This window comes from Melospiza melodia, chromosome 1 (assembly GCF_035770615.1).
Source record: "Melospiza melodia melodia isolate bMelMel2 chromosome 1, bMelMel2.pri, whole genome shotgun sequence".
Lineage (NCBI taxonomy): Eukaryota > Metazoa > Chordata > Aves > Passeriformes > Passerellidae > Melospiza > Melospiza melodia.
This window is the reverse complement of record NC_086194.1, coordinates 97,777,053-97,801,642: the sequence shown is the minus strand read 5'-3', so window position 1 is coordinate 97,801,642 and position 24,590 is coordinate 97,777,053. Positions and strand designations below refer to the sequence as shown.

Here is a 24,590-nt window from a genome sequence, read left to right as displayed (position 1 = left end):
ATTTTGATATATACTTCTCTTTTTTTGCTCCTTACACAGCATTAAGTTTCAGGAATTTGTGTAGTTTGAATTTCCTTCAGTGTGAACCTTAATCGAGACATTTGTTTTCCTTCAAAACATCCTATATCACAAAACATGTAAAGTGTCCCTGACACAACCTATGTCCTAATGTAGTGAGTCACATCCCTTTTTCTTGACCACTTTGGCCAAAAAATTAACACAATGGAAGTGGATAGGATACTTGCTTAAACATTTAAAGATTCTACAGAAATATAAAAACCTTTTCCTATGTCCTGAATACTCACACAAGTTGTTGCATGTTTTGTGCATATTTAGGCAGACTCTTAACAATCACTGCAAGACTCTTTTCCCCTGGTAAGGTTTTCATACAAGTTCTGATAGCAGTCTACGTGAAGGTTTTTACCTTTGAAAGCTCTAGAGAGATCCCTTCTTGTGGCAATCTGCAATTCTGAGCCAGGACAACACACTCAACAAATCCAGTTTCTTCTTTTTTGGTTTTACTTTTTCAAATAAAACTAAAACACAACGAAACCAACAAACCAGTAATAATAAATCTAATTATAAAATTGTACTTGTAAAAGAAAAAATGCTTAACCTCTTTATGGCAATGTTAAATCTTAACTACAGCTGATTTGCTTTAGGCTCTTCTTACATTGCTGGTTGATTTTTTCAGACAAAACCTTGTCACTGTGTAAGCACTGCTAGGTTTCACAGCCAAACTGTACTTTGGACTTAGGTCCAAAGAACTTAATTTCTTTCCCTTTCAATATGTACTCCTGAAAATAGCTTCTAACCTATCCAGAACACATACTTGACATCTTGACATTTTTCACTCTTTGGCATTCCTTTATCATTGTTTCACCTCTTCAGATGTGACTTTGTTCGACAAGGTTGTCCTACAACAAGCTACTTTAGGATTTGTGATAATAGAAAAGGAAAAAGAAAAGCCTTTCTTCTAAAAGATATAACAACAAAAAGATCTTCATGGAGGAAAAAAGGGGCAAGATTTAAAAAATAAATATTTCTTTCACAAGTTTTAGTTGCTAAACCACCTATAGTCAAGGAACCATCCATTTGAGAAGAAAATATGACCTTCCACTCTGCCTTTTATCTTGGTCATGCTTTGTGGGTATTTTTATAGATCTAACAACTGAACCTTTCCATTTCATGTCAGCTGTGTCACATATATTATAAGGAAAGAAGCTACAACATTGAGTCTTAGACGCTCTTTTAGCCTTTGTCACCTACTTGGCAGTAGGTTACCCAGTTCTGATTCTCTGCGGGTTTATCTGGATGTCCAGCATTAGAGACTGTCTTATTCCACCACTGGAACAGAACTGGACACAATACATAAAGTTAAGAATCCGTGAAAGTAGAGATCAGTGCCTTGATCTTTCTCTATGATTTTCAGTAAGTCTGTAACACTTATCCAGTATGATCAGTAATAACTTTTACAAAGGAAATCTCTCAGATCTCTGGTATGAAACTAAACTTGATCTGCAGAGTAAACTTTCTGTGATTACAGTGATTGTCAAATATTTGTGTTCTGAAAAACTGTGACCTGAGTGCAAACATAAACATTGCTGTATCTAAATAAGTCATAAAACAGATCTGAGCCAGGAAAGAAACCTCCTATGATTTTATCAGCTTCAACCAGTTACCTGCATCTACTGCTAAAATAAATGAAAATGTTACAGTCTCTCAAAAGTGTACTTTTTTAAGCTATAACCTTTTTTTTCCTTTCCTTTAATAACTAGACTGGTACATGTAGCTACAAAAACTTTTTCATTATTTAATGGGTCAGCTCTAGACCCATTAGAACATGGAAACTATACATACAAATTTAGTGAATTTAATTTAAATGATTCTTGTATTTATTAAAAATAATAATCATATGGTGAGATAAAGACACACAGCACCTGTGTCTTTCCCTATAATTTTTGTGAGAGTTTATCAGAAAGTCAGCTTACATATGAGCATATACAAGCATATGTCCAAGGTTTGTATCTTCTTTTATCTTCCACAGTAAGCATGCATTTCTGGAAGACACGCCAAAGAACTTTTAACCATATTGCCATCACAACATGACTGGAAGCAAACCATGACCAACGCCTCAGTAATGTCCAGGATAATATCTGACTCGACAATTTTTGAGGAGAAAAAAAAGTAAATCTTTAGACTCAAAATTATTTCAACTGCCCTGTGACCTACAGATACAACAATGACTTTTGAAAACAATGATGTAGAATTTCAGGTAACACCAGGAACTACCCAAAAGTAATTAAAAAAAAATCTGAAGAGAGATTTCTGGCCATGTTTTCAAGCTATTTCCAAGTTGCATGCTATGCAGCTGTTTGGACCTCACTGATGTTGCATCAGGAATTAATAAGCAAAATTTCTGAGTCATTATCTTCAGAGTTAATTTTTGGGAGACCTGTTCATTAAGCAGTGTTCTTTCCTCAGTTCTCTAAATTTACTTAAAATAAAAACTAATCTCCTATTGAGGCATCACTGCCCACTTGTTCATGGGATAAAAATACAATGTTACAAGGAAGAAAACTTTCATTTGGATCCAATCACAGCAAGACAAAAGCAAAAAAGAAAATCTAGAAAGAAATATTTTGATCATCAAATCTATGACATATTTTGCTAGTTTTCCACCCATCTTTTCACACTTCTAGAACTACACAGTTGTTGCTAGCTTTCTTTTTGGCTGACAAAGACAAAAAGCAAAAAGTTACCATCCACAACATGCCCCAGTCGCTCATTAGCATTTCTCTTCTCATGGACCCTCAGGTCTCATAGCTTAACTTCATGCACAGTCAGAGCTGGTACTGATCAAAATGTTTAGTGTCAAATTAAACCTGGCTTTTCAGTTCAAGATATTTGACAGAAACACAGTAAGGAGAGGCTACAAATGCAATTCTACTGTCAGACAGGTGGCTATAATAATTTCTGGCAGGATGCAGTGAAGAGCAGCCGAGGTATGCTCAGAGCTGTAATCTTTCCACCAAGCTCAGTAGCAACCAAGTCAGCATTTCAGACCACAGCCTCAAAGTCCTGGAGACAGATGAGAGGAAGGAGTGGCAGATTATCACAGACAGAATCCTAAACCCTTTTAGAGATTGGCTATGGCTGAAGAAAAAAAACTCTGTCTTATGAAACTAGAAAATGAGAACAGAACTCCTTAGTTTTCTATGTGGGCTCGCATTTTTGGAATAATCAAAACCAGTAAAAATAGGGAACCATGAGAATTCTCACAAGGCACGTAGCAGCATGGAAAACCTATATCCTTACAAGATATGATTTTTTCCAGGACTGGCTACATTAATACAATGCTACAGGAAGTACCTGATGTGAAGCATTGACTGTACCCAACAGCATAGAAAATTCACTTTGCAATTCTTCCCTTCCCTTGGTCATCTTATGGTTACAAAAGCCAGCTCCAGAGCTTACGTACTGGGTACATGCAAACCCTGTCTCTGGGAACCCAGGGGCTGCCAAGTCCCCCAGACCCTGGGTAAAAGTTAGGCAGTGGTTCAGCCCCTTTGGATATTTATCTAACAACGACCAATCATTAAACACAAGCAAATGTTGACTACAACACAAGCTAAAAATTTCTCTCTTGAAAGTAAGGAAACAGCAAATTCACCTTCTTCTTGGGCTCCACACCCATGGTTTAGCCAAAACTATGTGCTTCCTCTCTGCTTACTTCAAATAAGATTTATTCTCTGCTAATTTACAACAACTAAAAATAAAAAAGATCTTACTGAGATAGCATTGGAAATATTCATTTAACATAGTCACTTTCCAGAAACTGGATTACGAGTTGTTTGTAGTCCTAGTTCTGTACAAGAGATCATAAATTTCAGATGGGAATATCAAAGGCACTTGCAAATGTTAACTCAGTAGTTTTAACCCTTCAAGTTAGATAAAAGACAGGCTGTCATTAATTAACACCAGAGAAATACTATGTTTCCTTTCTCCACGGTCTGCAGTCTGTCATACATGCAAAATAAAACACACTTCTTCCATGAAAAAGAAAGAAAAGGCAAGAGTGAAGCTTTTACTTTTGTAATTTCTTTCTGGATTGAATACACTCTGATTTTTATGCTGGGAAGAAAACAAAACTCTAAATTACCATTCTCACTCAAAAAGTAGAAAAGGAGTTAGGTTTCTCTAAGACGCACTACAACACCAAAAATGATATACTCCTGAAGGTATGTGCTCCTTCCGAAAAAATAGAAACATTTGATTATTTTGAAGTAGCTGGCCAGAGCTAGCAGTTGAACTCAATTATGATTCTATCAGGTGCCAGCTAATACATTCAATATTATTTGAGAGAAGATGAAATATAGTAGTCCATGCAAATCAGAATGGAAAGATCTCTCACGAAGCTGATGCTGAGCTGCACCTTGTCCATGAATAGGTCAAACATTCCAGATAAAAAAAAATCTAATGCATTAAAACTAAAGGATAAAATCAACTTAGCAGGATTATTTAAAAGTCCTTTGTTTCAAAAACATGCTCCTGCAGAACTTAAAGCAGAAAAACATATAACATAGTATCATTATTTTTGTAAAAGGTCACAAGTAATTAAAAAGATTATATTAATATAATCTCTGCATTGTTTTCTGTGTCCATCTGCGAGACCTATTTTCTCTACACTATTTAGCATATGCAGGGAAGAGATAATAATAAGGTTGTTTGAGATTCTCCAAAGGTTGCACAATGCAGTACACATGTAACATTTATTTAGGATTATCAAAAGCTACAGTGAAAATTAGGAAATTATTAAATGTATAGAGAAATGGAGCACTAGAGTTGGTCCTTTAGGGCAGTTGATGCTTCCTTATTGCTTAATGCCAGCTAGGCCCCAGCCCACTTAAAAAAGCACTATAGATTAGTGTTTTCTGCCAGGCCATGCTGCAAATTAACGCTCTTAATTGTACTGGCATGGTGCTCGAGGGGAAAAACTAATTCTAAACTCAGAGAAATCAGAAGAAAGACTTTAATTCTGCTCTACTAAGCAAGAGGGTTCTCTTAGATAAGGAAATATTTTAAGCACACAAAGAATGTTCCCGTCATCATTATTTTCTAGAATGATCTGGTGTCCATCTGAGCAATTTTGTTTTAAGAGCTTAAATTCCATTCCTTCAGATAATACTCCAGTGTCAAACAAGTCTTTGATTGTCCTGGTCATCACTTTTTTTTTCTGCATCTTACCCCAAAATTATATAAATATTTTGTTTCACCTTCACAAGTGCGCCTTTTCCTTCGGCCTAAATGATGTAAAACTCTATAAATCAATTCCACTCTTGCCATTATGACAAACAAGATACTTGCCCTTCTTTTGCTCCAAGTTTTGAATTGTTCCATTCACTTTTGCTCTTGCCTCTCCACAAATACTCTTACCTTTCTCAAAACTATATTTTTTTGGAAGAAGGGCACTTGATTTAATAATCAGTGCACATAAAAAAATATCCTTTAAAAATGGGTCTATTTCTCTAACCTGGTTTCTCCAATTACTGAAGTTTGAAGTGGATGTTCGCATCCAAAGTGACTAGAAATGAGCATTTAATAGATTCAATACATTTCCAAGTCAGGCAAATATAGTCCTGAAGACTAAGAACTGAATTTATCCCTGTGAAATCACCAATAGCTCTACAGACCTCTACAGATTGCTATTTCTAAAAAAGAGCAAATGATAAAGTCAACACTCACTGCAAATAAGACTGCAGAGTGAGCAATAAGAGTAAAAATGTAGGTAGAAAGGAACTTTGGAGATCAAAAAAGGCCAGATTCCTCCCCAAGGCATGGCTACCTTCTAAGTTTTATTGGGTTGTTTTTGGGCCATGTCCAGATGAATTTTACAAACCTCTACGTCTGAAGGTCTCTCTCTGAGCAACTTGTCCCAGAGCTTAACCTTGCTCCCTGTGAAAAGCTTCCTCTTCAAATTCAACAGGAATCTCCTTCATGGACACTTGTGGCCACCATCCTGTGCCCTATTGCTGTGCACCTCCCAGGGGAGCCTGGCTCTGAGCCCTCCACTGCTGAATCTAGCTCCCCGCAGTGCCCTTTCTCTTGTCTCCTGGCAATACAACTGCCAGAAACTCAAGGCCCCCCCACTCATCACTATATTTTCTTGACCTCCTTCTTCTTTTGGGGCCCTACACATTTGGCACAGCTGTTCCACTGCAATAGAAGAGGAGAATTCTGTGCCTCAACTTTACCCCTTCCTTGGTGTCAGGGCAATTTCCACCTGTAATCCATATCCCACCAGATTCCCGTGCCTCTTTCCATGTAACTATTGGCAGCTGAGCTCTATCACTGCACTGGGAAATCCCAAATTAGATGCAGAACTTCTGCTGAGCTGTCTTTGTGAAGCATATTTATACAGAGTTTTAAGACAATACTCCTGTCCTAAGAAACTTAAGCCTAAACTAGGCGAGACAAGTAGGTGAGAAAGGATAAAAATTACCTGTTCAAGAAAGACTACTATTAAAAAGAAGGCCGGTTAAAAGTTCTGAGATGGATTCAGAGGGACCATGAAGACAAATGAAAATTCAGGAGCTTCTGTTCAAAGTGTGGGAGACAGATAACTGAGAAACTCAAATGCAGAAATGGGTGACAGAAATAAATAAAGCAATAATATTAGAGGGCTACCTCACTGTAAGGCATAAGAATAAAAGAAAGATTGAAAGCAAATTAAGATTATGTACAACCTTAGGCCTGCCACTCACATCTTCATTCAGCTATTTATTTTTTCACTTCTGAGATTCCAATTAGGCAACATCAAAGATACCACAAGGCACTTGAGGTACAAAAAGGTCTTCAAAAGGAAAAGTAGTACTGTAGTGTGTCTGTACTATCTGTCAAGGAAGAGTTCAATAAGCCTCTACTGCACTTGAACAATGAGGAGTGAAAAGTATGACCTTAAAGTATAAGTGATGGAAAGAAGTAAGCATGTGCCTGAAAGGAAATCTCAAATTCATCATCCTAAGCTTTCAAAGACTAACTTTAAACAAAATGGAGGGAGCTGAAAATACCTATTCATTTTGCTTGTGAGAAAAACCAATCTCTCATGCCTTTAGGCAGTACAGAATTATGTGGTCTTTTGAGCTGAAATAGTGCAAACTGTAGAGGATCAGACTGAATAAATGTTAAGATACCAGTCTCACAGGACCTTTGGGAATCTATGCAATAACAATATTTTTGAGATGTCACACACAGGAATGGTGTATTTGTTGTACTTATATACAACTTGCAGAGTAACCAAATAAAAATGAAAGGATGCGTATGCAACAAGGAATAGAGTAAAAGACAAAGGAAATATCTGCATGGGAACATGTAACACATATAAAAAGACCCATCATTTTAAGGTAAGTTGTAAAGAAAGAATGCAAAACAAACAAGCAAAGAAAAAAACCACAAACCACCCAAAAAACCCCCACACCAAACTGATACCTTTCAACTGGGCTATGCTATAAGAAATACTAAGTGGAAAAACATTAATCTATTTCAAGTGCTGAAAAGTTGGTGTGGTTAGTAGGGCTCTTTTCCCCAGTTTATGTAAAGATGCAGAATTCATTTAGTCCTTATAGCAAGAAAAAATTTCCTTATCCTAAATAAAGTAGACAGTTTCCTAAATCTGTAAATTTTTACACAGCACTACTGTTACAGCTGATGCAGAGCTGTAGATATATATATATATATATATATATATATATTTATGTCTGAAGAAGGCTTTTTGAATAAGTCCTCCTGTCGACCTTGTTGCAAAGACCTTCCTTCCTGAAGACAAATTTTTGGTGCACTTTACTCAGGCTACAAGAATGGTGGCAGCTGTGCAGAAGCCCTCTGGTCTCTGTGATGGGAGGGTTAATTCCAACAGAGTCCACCTCCATTGCAGAATTTCTTTCTGTGCTGTTAAGCAGAAGTATCAATAAAAAGCTAAGGGCTGAGGATCTCAGTATATCTCAAGGTGAAGATTCAGCTCAGGATGCAAATATATTTTGCCCTGGTGGGTGAGCCAAAATTAGGCAGAAGATAGGTATAATTTTCAATATCTAGTATATTGCTTATAATATCATAAAAAAGTATTTACAAGCCCTGATTATTTGGTCTAAGCCTGTAATCCTCTTTAGGAGTAAGATATCTACTGCATAAATACCTTCTTGAGGGGGAAAAAAATCAACTCCTTTATGTGGCAAACTGTAAAACTAACTACATCTTCTTGTGAAAAAAAAGAGATAAGAAGGCATAAAGAGCTGACTCTAATTGACACCTTTCCTACAATAATCTGGAACAATACTTCAAGAAGAGCAAAAAACAGGTTTAGTCATGCCCTTCTTTTTTTGTGTCATATGCCAAAAAAGGCTTCAATCTCTTTCTTAAATGACATACTTTTACTTCCTTATTGAATTCTTTATTTCATCTCTTTTATCCTTTACTTTCTACCCTTTTTTAATCAATTGCTAAAATTGGTCAGCAGAATTGCACATCAGATACACAACACTTCCTTTTATTGGCATGAGATACATGGGAGACAGGAGCTGAAAAGGCCAGTCATTACGTGCAGTCCAGAAGCTATCATTTCCTGCAGACAATATATGTTCACAGTATAGCAGGAATGAGGCCAAATTTGATTTAAACTATCCATTTCAAGTTCCTTTTTTCTGCAATTATTCAAAGTCCATCTTTGTTCCAAATAAAATGCTCTCTAATGTCCAGACTCTACAAAAATGGAGCAAAAGAACTTGGACCTTTAATGTAGCTACAGCTAAAATAAAGACAGAAGTAAAAACATAGAGTGGGCAGTAATGAAAAAGTCATTAAAAAGTGTAAAGACATAATGGAAAAAATGGGGAAATGGGAACATAAGAACTCAGCAGGAATAACAAATGCCCCATCCTCAGATGCCATGGAGGTTCACCATGACCTTCCTGAGTGGTAGCTGTCTGGTGTTCAGGGACTCAGCAGGACCTCACATTGAAGTAATCAGGCATTATAACATTCTGCCTGTGAGTAATTTACCTACCTAATGTTTCTATCAGAAAATAAATAATTGCTGTGTAGTCATAAATTCAGTCAATTTCTGCTTGCAAGTCTTTGGGGATGATAAGAGTTGTTCAAATAAAAGTGTCACAGTAGAGAAAGAGTATAGAAAAGAAAAGAATGGTTTGATTAAAGATTTATCTATCAGTTTGAATTTACTAACACTGCACTTTTTAGAATAAGAAAACGAAGCTGACCTTCAGGTTTGCAAAAGATAAACAACTTTGTCAATTCAGAAAATCAGTTGATATTTTTAAGTCTCAATGTTGATAAAACAGTATTTTTCAAACAGCTGCCTCAGTTTGAATCTGTCTTTAGTGGCAACATCACAAAAGCATAGAGAAGAGCAAAGTGTTTCCTTTAGGGCTAACACTGCATGTAGATATTACAGAAATGTCATTATAAAAAGCTTTGCAGATTGCTGGTGATCTTGTTGTGACACCAAAGATTGACTAGACAGACTGACAGGCTAAAGACCTTGTCTGCAAGTCAATTTGTATGACATTCTTTTTCCAGTTCTCATTTTCCTGAACACAGTTATTGCCAGAATATTGAAAATCTTCTGAACACAAAAAACAATTCTACATTGATGTGCCTCTAATTAGTTTGCAGATCCCATAAACCTACTTAAATATTAACTAATATTTTTTAAAAAACATAAGCCTCAATCTAAAAAGTGCAGATTTTTTTTTTTTGGGGCGGCAGGGGGGGGGGGATGTGGTGAATTAGCAAATTTACAAGCTGCAATTTAATATAAATTTTTTAATTAAACCACTTATCTTTCACCTAATATAAAATGTGAATGCTAAATATACAAGCACCTATATTTTGGGATTTTTCCAAAGCTAAGGAAAGTAATGTTCTGCTTTTAAAAGCAAAATTATAGCTGTATGTTGCAAAAAAGTATGTGCTCACAAGTCCAAAAACTTTTGACAAATCCACTTAAATGAATCATGTGCATGGAGACACTCTTTGAGTTTTGCTTTGTGGGGGAGTCACAATAGCCATTAAAACATATTAAGCTCCACAATAAATAGAGAGAGTGCTCATTATAATATAAGGAGTAAATTATCACACAGTGGTTCTGTGGAGGAAACTCACTGCATTTCAAGACTGTTATACCTCTTTGTAATTAAAAAAAAATTTAAAAAAACCAAAAATAAAACAAACAAGCAAACAAACACAAATGGGGACATCTCCTGTTTTAGTTCAGAACTAGAAAACTTACAGGTATAGCCATGACATAGCATAGCAAACACACTACAATAGTGTAACAATATAATCCCACTGGCTTCAGTAGCACAGTAGGTATTAATAGCTTTAGGAAATCAGTCATCACCTGACCTATACAGTCTGAAAGAACTCAAGTTCATTAGCCTTCAAGTCACAATGCAAGGCTACATAGTCAGTTGTCTTCCTGCTGGCTTTCCTTGTGAGGTATTGATAAACCTCCTGAAAAGGTTTTCATCTAGGAGGCTACTTTTCAAAGGTTCTTACAAAGGAACATCCCTCTGGTCATCTTTTCCATTCATCTGCCTCATGGCTAAAGAAAGATTATCAAAATAATGGTGCCCTATTTTTCTTTCCCTGCATCCAGGCTGTGGTTCCCCCCAGTTTTCTCTGCTTTAGATCCAGAACATGACAAACCTTCCTATAAAATGACATAGCTCTTTAATCCAGCAGAAAATTAACCCAAGGGAAAAAAAAATTACTAGGGAAAAGCAGCAACTTGTTGGCTGAATATTTTTGCATACATTCTCTGTAAGCTCCTTTATGCTCTCTGAGGATCAAGTCTCTGGTAACACATATCCATCTACTAACTCCTCCTTAATAGACCAAGAGGTATCCAACATTATGTTTTTCCCTAATAGTTTAAAACGTGGTTGGCATTAGAATGATGCAGTGGATTGAGTGGGATCTGAGAAATACAAAAACCTCCTCAAGGAAAATATTCATGTAACATGATCACTCCCCCTAAGTCTTCTAAACCTAATGTCCAATTTATAGCACACAAAAGGCATGCACAGTCAAGCCAATGCATTTCTGCAGTCCCAGCAGAAAGTTGGGGAGTGAACCACAGCACTTGGCCACAATGGAACCCACTCCCTGTCTAAAAGCTGTGCACAGGCTGCATGCCCATAATGGGCCTGCTAAACACCTGGGAAGAGGTACCTGCTGCTTGAAGGGAGTTATGGCAGCAGGTCACATCATCTGTGCCAGGATCAGCAGCTGTCTTCCCACTCTGCTGCCTCTTGGCACAATTCTGGCACACCCACTCTGTTAGTGCACAGGGAACTGGATGCCTTGGATAGCTGTCCTGAGAGTACACAAGGTAACACTGAAAGAAGCCCAACCAGCTAGAAATGTTGAGTTCCATTTGAAAACGTGTTAGCTTGCTGGTTGTCCTGACATTTTCCAAAATCACTTAGAAGGGTTTCTACTACAAAACTACACAGGACTTAAAAGTGTTAGGTACCCATTCATTGAAAAAGAATGAGTATAAGAACAAGCATTATACTTTTCCACAAGTTTTCTAGAAGAAGCTTCTTAGATTATTCATAACTTAAAAAAAAATAGAAAAAACCAACTAAACATGCAATGATAAATGGACTGATTATTTTACACCTTCCCTCTTGCAAATAGAAAAATATTTAAGATCTCTCTAGCCTGAATAGTCAAGATAATAACTCTGAGCTCAAATTCACTAACATGAATGCAAGAATTTAAGCTTTAATGAACAGCAAATATATAACAAATTTTCTTCATCAGCAAAGTGTGTGGAAATTGCGTGTAATAAATGATGCGTAGCTTTTTTCTTGATTTTATTACTCCAGTAAGAAAGCTTATTATTTACTGAAAGACCAAATGTAAAGCATACAAGAAATAGAGATTGAGGACTGTAGTCCAGGCATCAATGACTTTCCCAGTATTTTTATATATCGTCAGTTGCCATGAGCAGTTAATGGCTAACATGCTACAGTGCTCATATGCCCTAGTTTTATTTCACCTCTCCTGAAAGCCAAGATTTTACATTTAGAGCAGTCAGCACTTCCCAGGTGCTAATACAATACATCAGTGTTAAAAATACCTTTTTACAGTCAAATTAAGTCTTTCTCACCATTGAATGAGCTAAAGGAGCTTCCTCCTTTACAGGAACTACTGTTTTCTTCAAATATGCACAAACACATGCATATGCATTCCAACACCCCAAAAATTAATAGCAGCATTATTGGCCTGACATCATTGATAACCTACCAAATTTTTCACTAATAATAGGAAGATTCTCTTCTGAAGGAGGACATGTATTTGACACGTGGAACAGGACTTACAGAGACAGTCTGAAACTTGCCTCTGAGTATCTCAAATACTTGCCGTGCAATAATAGAGATTGTATTCATGTTGCTATTTTTCAAAATTATTTGTTCTATCACTTGTCATATAAACAACAGCAGAGCAGGACTGGAGGTTTGCATACTGAAGCCTGAGATATGGGCTTTAGTATTCAATTCACCTCAACATGAAGCACCATCTTAAATCTCCTTCAAAGAGCTGCCCAATACACAAATGTTTACAAGTCAAAGACAAAGACAAAACAAGATTCTTTTCTCTGGGCAAAGTATAATTACTGGAAATGAAAGCAAACATAGTGTCTTGAACCAAAAGGTTTTCTTTCACAGCTTTCATACCATGCAGCAAGAACAAGATGTAAAATAAACAGAATTCAAATCCAAATGTATGACTTTTGTAGGACAATATATTACTGATTTGGTTAAGTTGACTAATCATAGAATTCAAATAAATCATTTCATATAATAATGAAAATGTACATTCCCATCTGTGACCATAAGACATCTTGTGCCAAAAAATTGCTCAGTCTAGTGCCACACAATGTTACCCATAATTTTTACATGCCTTTAGAGTATCAAACATTGTACTTTTTAAAAGTTGATATTAATTTCTTTGTACCTTCTCAAAGAATATGTGTGTAAACTTACCATATATACACCCATAATTGTGCTGTAAGAGCTTAATGGCAATTATGAAACAACACAGTGCATGATGGAGACACTGGAACAGGCTGCCCAAGGAAGGTGTCAATGTCCCATCCCTTGCAGTGTTCAAGGCTTTGAGTAACCTGGTCTAGTGAAAGATGGCTAAACCCATGGCAGGGCAGAGGAGGTTGGATTAGATGTTCTTCAAAGGTCTCTTTCAACCCAAACCATTTCATGATTCTATGATACACCTGGAAATACCAAAATGAGGAGTCAATCAATAGAGTTTTCAACAGAATACTGGGAGAAGATATGCTAGGAAGCATTTAGACCACCTATACTGAAGCATGTATTTCTATGTCACTAGCAGGGAGAGGCAGATTTCTCCAAAGAATGGTTCAAAGCAGTTGTTGTACATTAAAAACTTGAAGATATTTCATAAGGAAAAGACTGCTGGTCCTACCACATCACTCATCCCATCTGCTAAGTCAAGACAATGTTGCTGATCCCTCCTGTAAAGTACTTTCAGGGTTCAATATTACAGTAGACTGTGCAGTACTACAGTACAAGGAGAAAAGAACAAAATATCTCACAGATCCTTACTACAGTCCTAGCGTAGAAATGCAGATAGTGCCTCAGCTAGCTTGTGTATTTTTACACCACACTTCACAAGCAGCCTTGAAAATCTGGCCTTGTAAGCACTGGATAAATTGTACTGAAACCTAGGTAAGGTGAAGTGAGAATGGAATAATTTGTCTGTGACCTAAATATACTCCCTTTTGCAAGAAGATCTGCTTAAAAGAAGCAAACGATTTCACAAGGAGTAGGGAGTAAAGTAAGGCTTTGTCTTTTCTATAACAAACCCAGCTTTACCTCTACTCAGTTTTGAATAAATTCCATAAAAATATAAATGACAATTGCCATCAAGCAAAACTGTATTTCTTACAGACCTCAAGAAACTGCAGAATGTATTTTCATTATATAAGGACTGCAGATGTGCAAATGCTACCAAGTTGCCTGTCGATTACTTATAAAGCTTCATGATTATGTTATCCTGATTGTGTTCAGTCCACAAAGACATTACTTAAAAAAAAACCCCATTCCCCAAAAGAAACCCCTGAAACAACAACTTCCTCCACATAAGCACAATCCCTAAACAGGAGATCAGCCTTATTCACTCCTTTCAACCTCAAACTTTTTTATTCTAAATTCTGTTGATTCTTAAAACCAGTCCAAAAAAAAAAAAAGTAATGGTACATTATTAAAACCATATTTTAGAACATTTCAGCATTAACTGTTTTCTGGATAAAACCTGGTTTTGGAAGGAAAAAAAATCTTATCATGCCAATCTTTGTTGTCCCTTATATGATACATGATTTGTTTAGCCCTCAATTCAGAAACTTCTTCAAAATTCCACTTCCATTCTTTGAGTTTCCAAATTCCATGTAGCTTCGTTTGCTGGAAATGGATGGCAAAATTGTGTATAATTCAAAACAGAAGGAATAGAGTAAAGAAGATAATACACTTCAGTATTAGGTTCTGCAATATTTTTTTTAAACAGCATCATATAATATTCATTGTTCATTCTACTCTTATTATGCAATGCTCACGTCATACATGAAGTTACAGAGTGCTTTAGAGACTTGTCCAAGTCTACCAATCAAGTATATGATGAAGTTTAAGCACTTTGCCCTGATTTATCACCAGATCATACACATACTATTTAAACTGCAGCTCTACTGATAATGGAAAATAAGTTTTCCACCATAATTATGCTAGTGAGATATATGTGTTGGCTTACATAGACCTGTGTAGGCTATGCTGGGGTTTTCATATGGAGTTTATTCTCATGACCTTTGCATATGTATCATCTTCTTCTCAGAAAAGATGCATAGAATCTCTTCTAGGAATGCAATCACTTTCTGTTGTTGGGGGGGTTTTGCTATGTATTTTGTGTGCTTCCTGCCCTGTCAGCTGCCACCTTTATTTTGCATTGCCTATAAGCAATGAAACTGTGCCCCATGGTGTCATGATGGCAGATTTAGGCCCCTTTGCAGGACAGGTCTGCCAGGGCTAACTAGCTGTTAGCTGCCCAAACAGGAGCTCATGTTCATCTGCATGGAAGAGATGACTCACTGGTATTTAGCTGGTTTTATTCAATCTGATAAGACTGATAATTTTTAGCACTAATTGTATTAACAGAAATGCAGCTCTTAACCAGGAGCAGGAGCTATAGTTAACAGAATTTTTCATACCTTTCAAGTTTCATTTATCAGCCAGAGATAAAGGTTGAAGTCTTCCATATGACCATATTGAGAACTAGGAAGTCAATTGCTCATATTTTTAATGTTTAGAGCTCACATGTTAAATGTTTAAGAGTTCAGAGACAAAATTATTAAAAAAAAAAAAAAAAAAAAAAGGTCACTTTTAAGTACAGATTATTCCCTGAAGGCTATTATGTAAATTTTACGCACCACAGGAATGTCAGTTCTGGTGCAGTAGCAACTGTGCCTCTCTGGCGTGCACACATGCACCCTCATACACTAATTTTGGATGTTGAAGACATTTATCCCCAGTTGTTTTATAACTTTGCATATGTTCACCAGAGCTACTACCATGAATTAGCACAGCATGCACCAACAAAGTGGCTGAGTTACAGTCTCTGCATTGCAGGACAAAAACACTAAACAACACTTTTTAATGTAGGTAGTTAAGAACGATGCTCTCAAATTAAGCTACTTGAGGAATTAAACTAGACAAAGTATAAAAAATTTTGACTGGCATTTTGTCCTAATAGTAGAACCAACAATGCTATCCTAGAAAGTCTTTCAGGATCTTCAGTACCTGCAAGTTGAAGGCATTTAGTTTTGGATCTCATCTGTAAATGGTTCAGTCAGCAGCACAGTGCCCCCTAAGACGTGCTTGTGCACTGAATTTGCTCCTTTTCAAAAGAAAGTGCTGTTTGACATACTATTTCTCTAGTCAATTAAAAAAAAAAAAACAGGTAAAAGTGAATGTGTTGGTTTGGTTGTTTTCTTGATTCATTTTGTAGGTTTTTTGTTGGATTGTTTGCTTTCTGTTTGATTGACATTTTCTAAGCAGAAATGAAAAAGTAGGATGATTAGTAACTTTAACTACAAAAGTAAAATATTACATAGTTTTCATAGGTATATATAACAAAAATAGAGTCACACCTTAATTTGCATTAGGTAACTATACCGTACTATGTCTTTTTCAGAAAAATCTGAAATGAAATAAAATGAAATATTCTGTCAAAGGCAGTGAACTAGGTTAAAGAAGCCTTTTGGTTATTTCTCTAAATCTTGTTACCTTTACAGTTAGGCAAAATGCCAAACATGGCAAACTTTTAAATTCATTCTATATTTGCCCCGAAAACAAACATTTACTACTATTCAGTAGAAGGACAATTTATGCAGAAGGAGGCTTCAGTGTTTTCACACAACTGTGTATGGCTGACTGCAGCATAGAAGATTTGGAAAGGAAGGAGCTATGCCTAGTGTCTCGGAATGAAAAATACATTCTGTATCTTGAATATAGGAAGTGATTTTATCACCTGTACTAACTGAAGTCATAATTTTACCTGTCTTTTCCATTGTATTTCCTTTGATTGTGAAAAACTAATGGGGCATTGATGCACATGAAATTGAATTTATCCCAACCCCTAATCTGAATGATAAACTACACTGAAATATGAGAAATGCTCATACTGTTACAGAGATCCAGTCAGAGAAATACATGCAGGCATCTACGTTTGCCATGTTTCATTGGCTTCTGTACCCTGTCCTCCTTGTATCTTGTCACTCCTGTACACAAAACAGACTCACAGGCACACACAGATGCATACACACACACACAGGTTCAGGACTATGTTGTTTTCAGAGACACACATTAGCAAAGTCATCCTAGGGAACTCCTTGCTTGCCAAAACACTCAGTTCCAGACCACTGACAGTTCCATCAGTCAAAATGTGCTGTGAACTAAAGGTACATGGTAGTTTTTGTTCATTAGGTGAGGTACTATTGGGGTGAGCTAGGAGGAGATGAAGAGAGGATTTATTTCTGCCTGTGCATTATTTACAGTGTCCTTTACACAAAGTTAAGTTAGGTGACTGCTTAAGCTTTAACAAGCAGCTAAAAGCAAATCTGCAGAAGGTCTGCTTTTGCTGCAATTTCAATCCTCAGTTATCACATATAATGTTACAAACATGGGGGGGGGGGGGGAGGGACCCAAACCCCTGAAATTGCTATTCAAATACCAAGCTTAATGTTCTCCACATATAGTTCACCATGGCATGCGGTTTTATTGTATAAAAAGGCTCACACATGTGAGTTGAGCCAAAGAATAATCTGCCTGCCACCACCATTAAAATGCATCTGCACATTATCCCCGTAAGTTAAGGAGCAGAACTGTAGGTATTACGAACACGGTCACACACAAACACATACACAGAGCGCCGCTACCTTTCTACGCCTGTATTTTGCAGGTCCCTTTGCAACTGCCTCGGATAAGCAAACACGTTCCTACAGCACCACAAGGGTAAGGCTTGCGTACCAGCGGCAACTTTAACACAGACAAATTACAGGTTGTGCACCCACTACGACAGCATTATCGCACAAAATATTTTGCGCTACTTAGAAGGCTGTGTTAGCGGCACCGCTGTCCGGAAATATCCATGTTGCCACATATTAAAGTGTCATTTTATTTAAGCCTTACCTTGGCTGACTTGCCCTAACTGGTGACAAGGCACTTTAATTTATAAGAAGCAAATGGGGACTTTTCGCAGTGCTGGCGGCACAGCCGCTCGCCGTCCTCAGAGAGGTACCCGGGCCCGGCTCCGCATCCCTCGGAGCCCCGAGCGCCGCGCCGCCGCTCCTGCAGCGCCGGCAGCCCGGGCGATTGGCCGCGCCGCCGCCGCCCCCGCCCCGCTCCGCGCCCGCCTCCCCTCCCCGCCCGCCCCCGCGCTTCTCCCCTCCCCGCCTTGTTTTCTCCCTTGCCAGCGCTTCGGGCATGCGGGCAGCCTCCTGCGCGCAATGGCAGAGCCGGGCTAGCCCCGGCTCTCGGGCAGATGCGCGATTCAGCCGTCTACATACCGATCCATCCATCCATCCATCCATCCGTGCATCCATACATCCATCCATCCGTCCGTCCGTCCGTCCTCCCGTACCGATATAACCGCTGGGTTCGGGCACAGGGATATCTTTGTCCGGTAACTGCGCGGCGGCTGCGAAGCCCCCTTGTTCGTGCTTGAGGTGCAGAAGAAGGACGGCTCCAGCTTGGTGACAGCGAGCCCCTAAATTCGGTGCCGGGAAGGGGGGCCGGGAGCCGGGAGGGCTGGGCTGCCGAGCGGGGCGGGAGTGCTCAGAAGGGGCGCACCGCCGAAAGCGGGCAGTACGGTACTGCTGTGGCAAGCCGGCGATAAATTTTCCTATTTCTGTGCAAAGTCGTCACAGCCTGCTAAACATTCCACTGCTGGCTCGTTCATCAGCCGTCCACACAGTCCGGCTGTAAGATTCAGACTGAATGATGCCCTTTAGTTCCTCCTTCCAGTCCTGGTGGGGCACAGGAGGTGTCACGTTAGCAACCCGTCCCCTACCAGATCAGTCCCACTCCTTTAAAGATTTCCTGCCCTCTGACATCCCTGTATTCATATCACTACATCAGTCACTGTAAGCTGGTGGATAATGTGTGCCCTTTCAGGCTGGTCTGGATCAAGGCAGGCTGGTTGATGCAAAAGTAATTCAAAAATCTGGACCTTGTATAACATCTTTACTCCGAACACACCTTATTCGGAATTAAGATTAATGGCATTCTCCTGATTCAGGGTTTCAGGAATGGGGCAGCCGTGTCAGACTCTGCTTACTCAACCCGCTAAAGCAGCATATTAAAAATGTAATTAACATATGAGTGAAAGCCCTGGCACATTCCCTGCTGGTGCAAAGGGGCTTTGCTTCCAGCCAGCAGGACATGTATCCTGGAGTGAGCCATGAAACCAGAGTGTGCCTGAGTCCCAAAGCTCCAGCAGGAAACGACAGGATGTAAGAAAAGAAAGCTACTGCCTTTTTTTTTTTTTTCCTTAATGTATTGCGGTCAGAAGCAGCATCTGAAGTATAAATGATAGGTACCCCATGTAAAAATGATCTAGATTTGAAAAGCAGAGCTGAAAAGAGTAATTCTACAATTTAACATAACCGGAAGGAAAGCTGTTACGCCAGATTAGATGGAAAGAACAACACTGCACGCTGAGATCACTTGGGCTGCTGGATTTTGAGAACTTTTCAAACAAAATCGCTCTGAGCTGCTCAGCGACATACATTAAAAATGATTTTGCTAGCAGGATAGGGAATTGAAGGCAAGAAGCAGCTAGTTGTTTGAATTTGGGGGATGTAAGCTCTTGGAAGGAATGAAATGGAAGCTGTTTCAATTTGCTATTTATACGTCCTCTGGCTTGCAGCTGCAGCACATATGAATCAATGCTTTAATACACAGTCTTCAGAGTGTTCTCTTTCATGCAACTTCTGTTAGGTTGTGCATAGCTCCAGATTCAGACAGATCTCATGATCTGGGGGATGGGCTGCTTCTACCCAGATGCTTTCACTATTTTACTGCACTATGGCAGAAGCAAATTTTAAATCTCTTTGCCAGGGAAGTAGTTGTGTTAGTAACAGGGGGGGAAAAAAGAAGTCAAAAAAGGAGTGAAAAGACACGTTTCCTTTCATTCTCTGAAACTCCAGACAATATAACATGAAAACGAATTCATGTCAAACCATCCTCCGAAGATTCCCACCTCAGTGCATAAACTGAAAGGGATAAAATACAGGGTTACCTTTCAGCCTACCTACCCTTGGATGACATGCTGCTTAGGTGTAACAACCCAGGGACATGGCTGGAAACACAACATTTTATTTTAGGGTCTTTTCTCAGTAATTTCCAGTGAATAAGACAAAATTATGAATATTCACCAGATACTCAGAACATGTGTCATCAAATCATTTGTTTCTGCAATAAGATCTTTGACAAGCAGAGGGAAGTCTTGATGCTTTGAAAAGCATTTGGAAGGTGAAAATCTGCAATTCTTTCTTCATATATACATATAAAATAAATACATACACATGCACTTGTATTGACGTATTTCAGAGACTTCTCAGAAGCAAGAGTAAAGAATATCTGTTTAAAGAGATTATATGCACTGTTGCAGGCTAATTTGATATACAATGATCAAAGTTTTCTTAAGAATTCAAAATTATGCCATTTCAAGGAAAAAGCTGACAGTTTGAAAAAACTAACCTCAATGAACTCTGACATTTCTTTTAAGCCTACATTTTAAGACTAAATACTGAGATTTGGTGTTACTGATGTTAGGTCAATCCTTTCATCAGTTTGAATGCTAAAAGAATTTGAATTTGTCATGGGGAAAAAAAGTCTGATGAAAAGAACCTCAAAATGAAGTTACTGTCTGGGACTGCAGCAGTATCCCCAAAGGGATTCCAGGGAAATTTGGATATAACCCTTGAAGTCATTGTATGCATGGGTCTTGCCTAAGGAATCCAGCAAACTTACACAACTCCAGCAATATATCAAAATACAGAACTTCATCAATCACGTTCAATAAGTTCCCTTCCCAGACTGGAGAGCTCCTGACAGTGATTGCAGGGGTAGAAGAGAAGAGGCTCTTTTTGTCCCTTCTGACTTGGGGACTTGCTATGTTTAAAAGCAGTACTGAAAAGGACATAGACTAGTTATGAAGGAAATATACAGCTGTACCAAAAGAAAACTAGCTTCTGCAGATTAAAAAAAAATATTCTTTTGCAGCTCCAGTTAATAGGTAATAGAATATGCTCGTAAAATCAGTCTCTCTTTGGGGGTGTTTAATATGCTAAACATGAATTGATTGTCTTGCAGGTAACTGCTAGAGAACTAATCATCCAGCTAACAGTCAACCAATTAGAAAAACACTAAGTGGTTCATTTATACAAAAAGTAATGAAAATTCCAGCTCATTTATAGATTACAAAGTTTCTGTACACAAGACAGATAGATGAGGAATGGCTAAGATCACATTGGGATAATGATGTTGCCAAGTTTAAGTCCAACTCTATCTTAAACTTGTGTACTCTGATAGCTGCAGCTGAAGGAAATTTGCTCAGTTGCTGCCACATACCTCTGCTCACACACTAAGAGCAATTGCACTGGGAATTTTCATATTCTTGTTCAAAAGCACCAGGGAATAACATAGTAACCCTTACTTCCAATAGCATCTTCTCAGTCTGCACAAAATTACAAACCCCTTCCCTTTTTCCTAGTTTTTAAAGAGTGAAAACAAATGATTCTACAATTTCCTGCCACAAATTTCACATTCACTAATCATTGTTTTTCTTCTCAGCTGCAGCACATAAGAGCTGGTCCCAAATATATGTCTAAGAACATATTTGACACTCTTCACCAATATCTGTTTCTTGTCTTAGTAGATGAACATTTTAATTGGCTTTTATTAATAAATATTTTCACAGCTACTAATTTATACAGAAATGAATTTTCTTAAAATTTGTATGTGGTTTACTAATGACAATTCTTTAGAAATGGTCATCCCAAAATATATCACCAAGTGGAATTAATATTGGGCCTCGAGTTAAAAAGCATTAGTATGTCAAGTTGAATATAAAAATAATGTATATAGTTTGATGATGAATCACAATGAGACATAATTGACTCACCACACTACTGCTCTTTCAATTTTGAAGAGGACTTAAATATAGTAAAATATAAAAATGCAAAGATAATTTTGACATCAAATTGTTACATTGTTACAATATTGTTACATTTTCATCTCTAGGTAGCTAACAGAAAATAATACCAAAATAGATCACGGCAGTAAAAATTTTCATATTCTGATACATAACAGTGGAACAGAAATTTTTAACTTGTCTAGTAAATGAACATACAACTGAGCTATCTTCATGCTCCTAATGAAGACTCTCTGGAGGTTTCTCATACCATGCCTCCATTTTATTTTTAATTTGGTAATGTGCACAATATTCCGAGGAAATAGGATTAAGACAATTTATTTTGCATACGGTCTCTGAATATTCTGTAAGGCATGCATTTCCTCTAGAAAATCTAAATAGTTGATTAAAAAAAGAAAATTTTAATACAGGTTAGCAAATTCTACACTATACTAATTGCAGAGGGAATGATACTGCTGATACTGGCTTGGCTCCTTTCTACACTAAGCATCACTGGAGTCTTTTCTAATAACACAACAACAGCTGTTCCTAGATATATGATGCCAGTAACAGTTGCCAGTCACAAAAACTTGCGATAATATAGTCACTTGCCTTTAGTATTCCATGAAACAGCAGGCAAAATATACTGACAGGACTTGGAGAAAACAACATAATGCCTGGCATTTTGCTACCTGTTATTGTAAAACTCTGAGCTAATCAGTCCCTTTCTGAATGCAGGAAAGATGGAAAAAAATATAAAGGGCCACAAAAGAAGAGCATGCGTGTCAATCTCTCAGTGTCTGCATGGAAACAGACAAGAAATAAGGCTCAGCTGAAGTCAGTGCAGTAATTAACTTAGACATTAGTAGACCTTTCTGCCCATCCTGTGGAATTTCACACTAATGTTTATAATGGACACTATTCAATCAAGAAACTGGCTTAATTGGGGTGTTTCCTGGGAAACTAATACAGTTGTGTAATTGTGGATCATGCACTGACCAGTGTAAAATGGGATACGTCTTGGTAATTGTATTATGTTCGTGTGTAATGGGTGACATTTTTGTAAGTTTAAATCTGTCAATGAAATTATCTTGGTGGCTTTGAAATTAGTGTAGGCAAAAATAAACCTTTTTCATACACAGAGTGTTATTAAATCCTCTCAAGTCAAGATTCTCTGAATTGTTGCGAATGGTTATTCAGATACTCTGTATAAAACATCAGATACAAATATGTCTTATTTCAAATTATGAACACTGTATTTGGTGGAGTTTGGCTTTTACAGCTGAGATACAGTTTGGCTTTTACAGTGAGATACAACCTTCTTTCCCACTGTAACTATAGCTTTAATAAAGTATTGCTTAGTGGTAGGGAAATACTAACAAGCAAAGGCTTCTGGGACAATATAGAGACAGGTTTTCATAATATAATCCAAAAGGACATTATTTCTGGGGCATATTATGTATTTTTTATCTTTAATAAGATGAAATTGCTTCTCTTAGACTCAGCCCACAGTATGCTAAGGGTAGATCAAAAAAGGGTAAATATAATATGTTACAAGATGATGATGAGACTTCTGCTGAAGTTGGAATATCCTTTCCATTGAAACCATAATGCTGAATGATGCTGAAGATATGTGAAAGAAAAATTGGGTAATTTTTGATATAGAATCTTCACTGAAACTTAGCAGTTCTTCTGTACTCTATCCTATTCTCCTTGTACTATAGCTGTATGTTTTTCCAGTCATTCTTTTTTAGCACTTCTTCCAGGATGAAGATGTGTACAGATGTCATTTTGCTCCTTCCAAAAAGCTGCATGACCAACAACAAACTTAAATATAGCAATATATGTAAGTAGTTTCACGCCCAGTCAGTGGGCCCCACTGAGAGGAGTCTGATTTCCTCTTCCTTACCTCCCCTGCTTCATCAGGTATTTTTTACATTTTGGTAATACCTTCCCAGAGCCTTCTTGTCTCCTGGCCAAACAGCACTGCCTCTCTGCTTCACCTGATATGGTGGATATTCTGATCCATGAATGAGGTACATGACTGCTTGCTGCACTTGCTTTAGTACATGCTTGTTCATGAGTTGGGTACTGAGGGGTTAAGAATGGGACTCAGCACTCCAAATGGTCTCACCACGACCAGGGCAATGGACAACTCCCCTTAAGCTGCTGGTAATGCTTTTCTAATGCAGCCCAGGATTCTGTTGGCCTTGTTTGTCACAAGGGGAGAAATTTGCACTATATTTTAGTAGCCATGTTTTGTAATTATACTGAGCACTAACATAGGGCAAAGTTGAATTTTGAAATCTGCTGAGCTTCGTAGTAGAGCTCCTAGTCGTTGAATCACTTATAATTTGTGGGATAACAGTGTTTAGTGCAGGGCTGTAGAGTCAGTTAATGTCTAATTCCAGTGGTTCTTTTAACTGGATTAAACTAATTTCCAATTAGAGTAGGAAAAAGGATTCATCTCTTTTTCTGAAAGAGGAAGAAATAGCAGAAGTGAAACAAAGGATAAACTTCTTGGTCACTTCCAAATTCTGAAAGCTCTTGTTGGGTTGACAGCATTTTTATTTAGAAGTGTCAAATGAGAAAATAAGAATAAAAGCCATATAATGCCGTCCACATCAGCACCCTTCAGCACTGTGTCTGATGGGGATTCTTCCCCATAAACACTAATGTGTAGGTACAGCATCCTTCCTATTCTGCAGTGCCTAGCCTTGTGTGTCTATCCCTCTCCAGTGTGCTTGGCACAAGTAGTAGATCATAAGATTATTTTGAAG

At 37.8% G+C, this 24,590-nt stretch overlaps 1 protein-coding gene across 6 annotated transcripts in view; it reads right to left on the bottom strand.

The window, feature by feature from the left end:
* The window catches only part of CDH18 (cadherin 18), a 495,634-nt gene that overhangs the window by 209,971 nt on the left and 261,073 nt on the right, over window positions 1-24,590 (bottom strand). For 2 of the 6 annotated variants that reach the window (XM_063162480.1, XM_063162498.1), the window contains exon 1: window positions 17,805-17,968. The exons of 3 other annotated variants lie outside the window; for them this stretch is intronic. The gene's annotated coding sequence lies outside the window, so the exon portion shown is untranslated. Of the gene's footprint in view, window positions 1-17,804; window positions 17,969-18,181; window positions 18,270-24,590 lie in introns of those variants that run through there. One more of the 6 variants, XM_063162489.1, reaches the window with a different exon arrangement.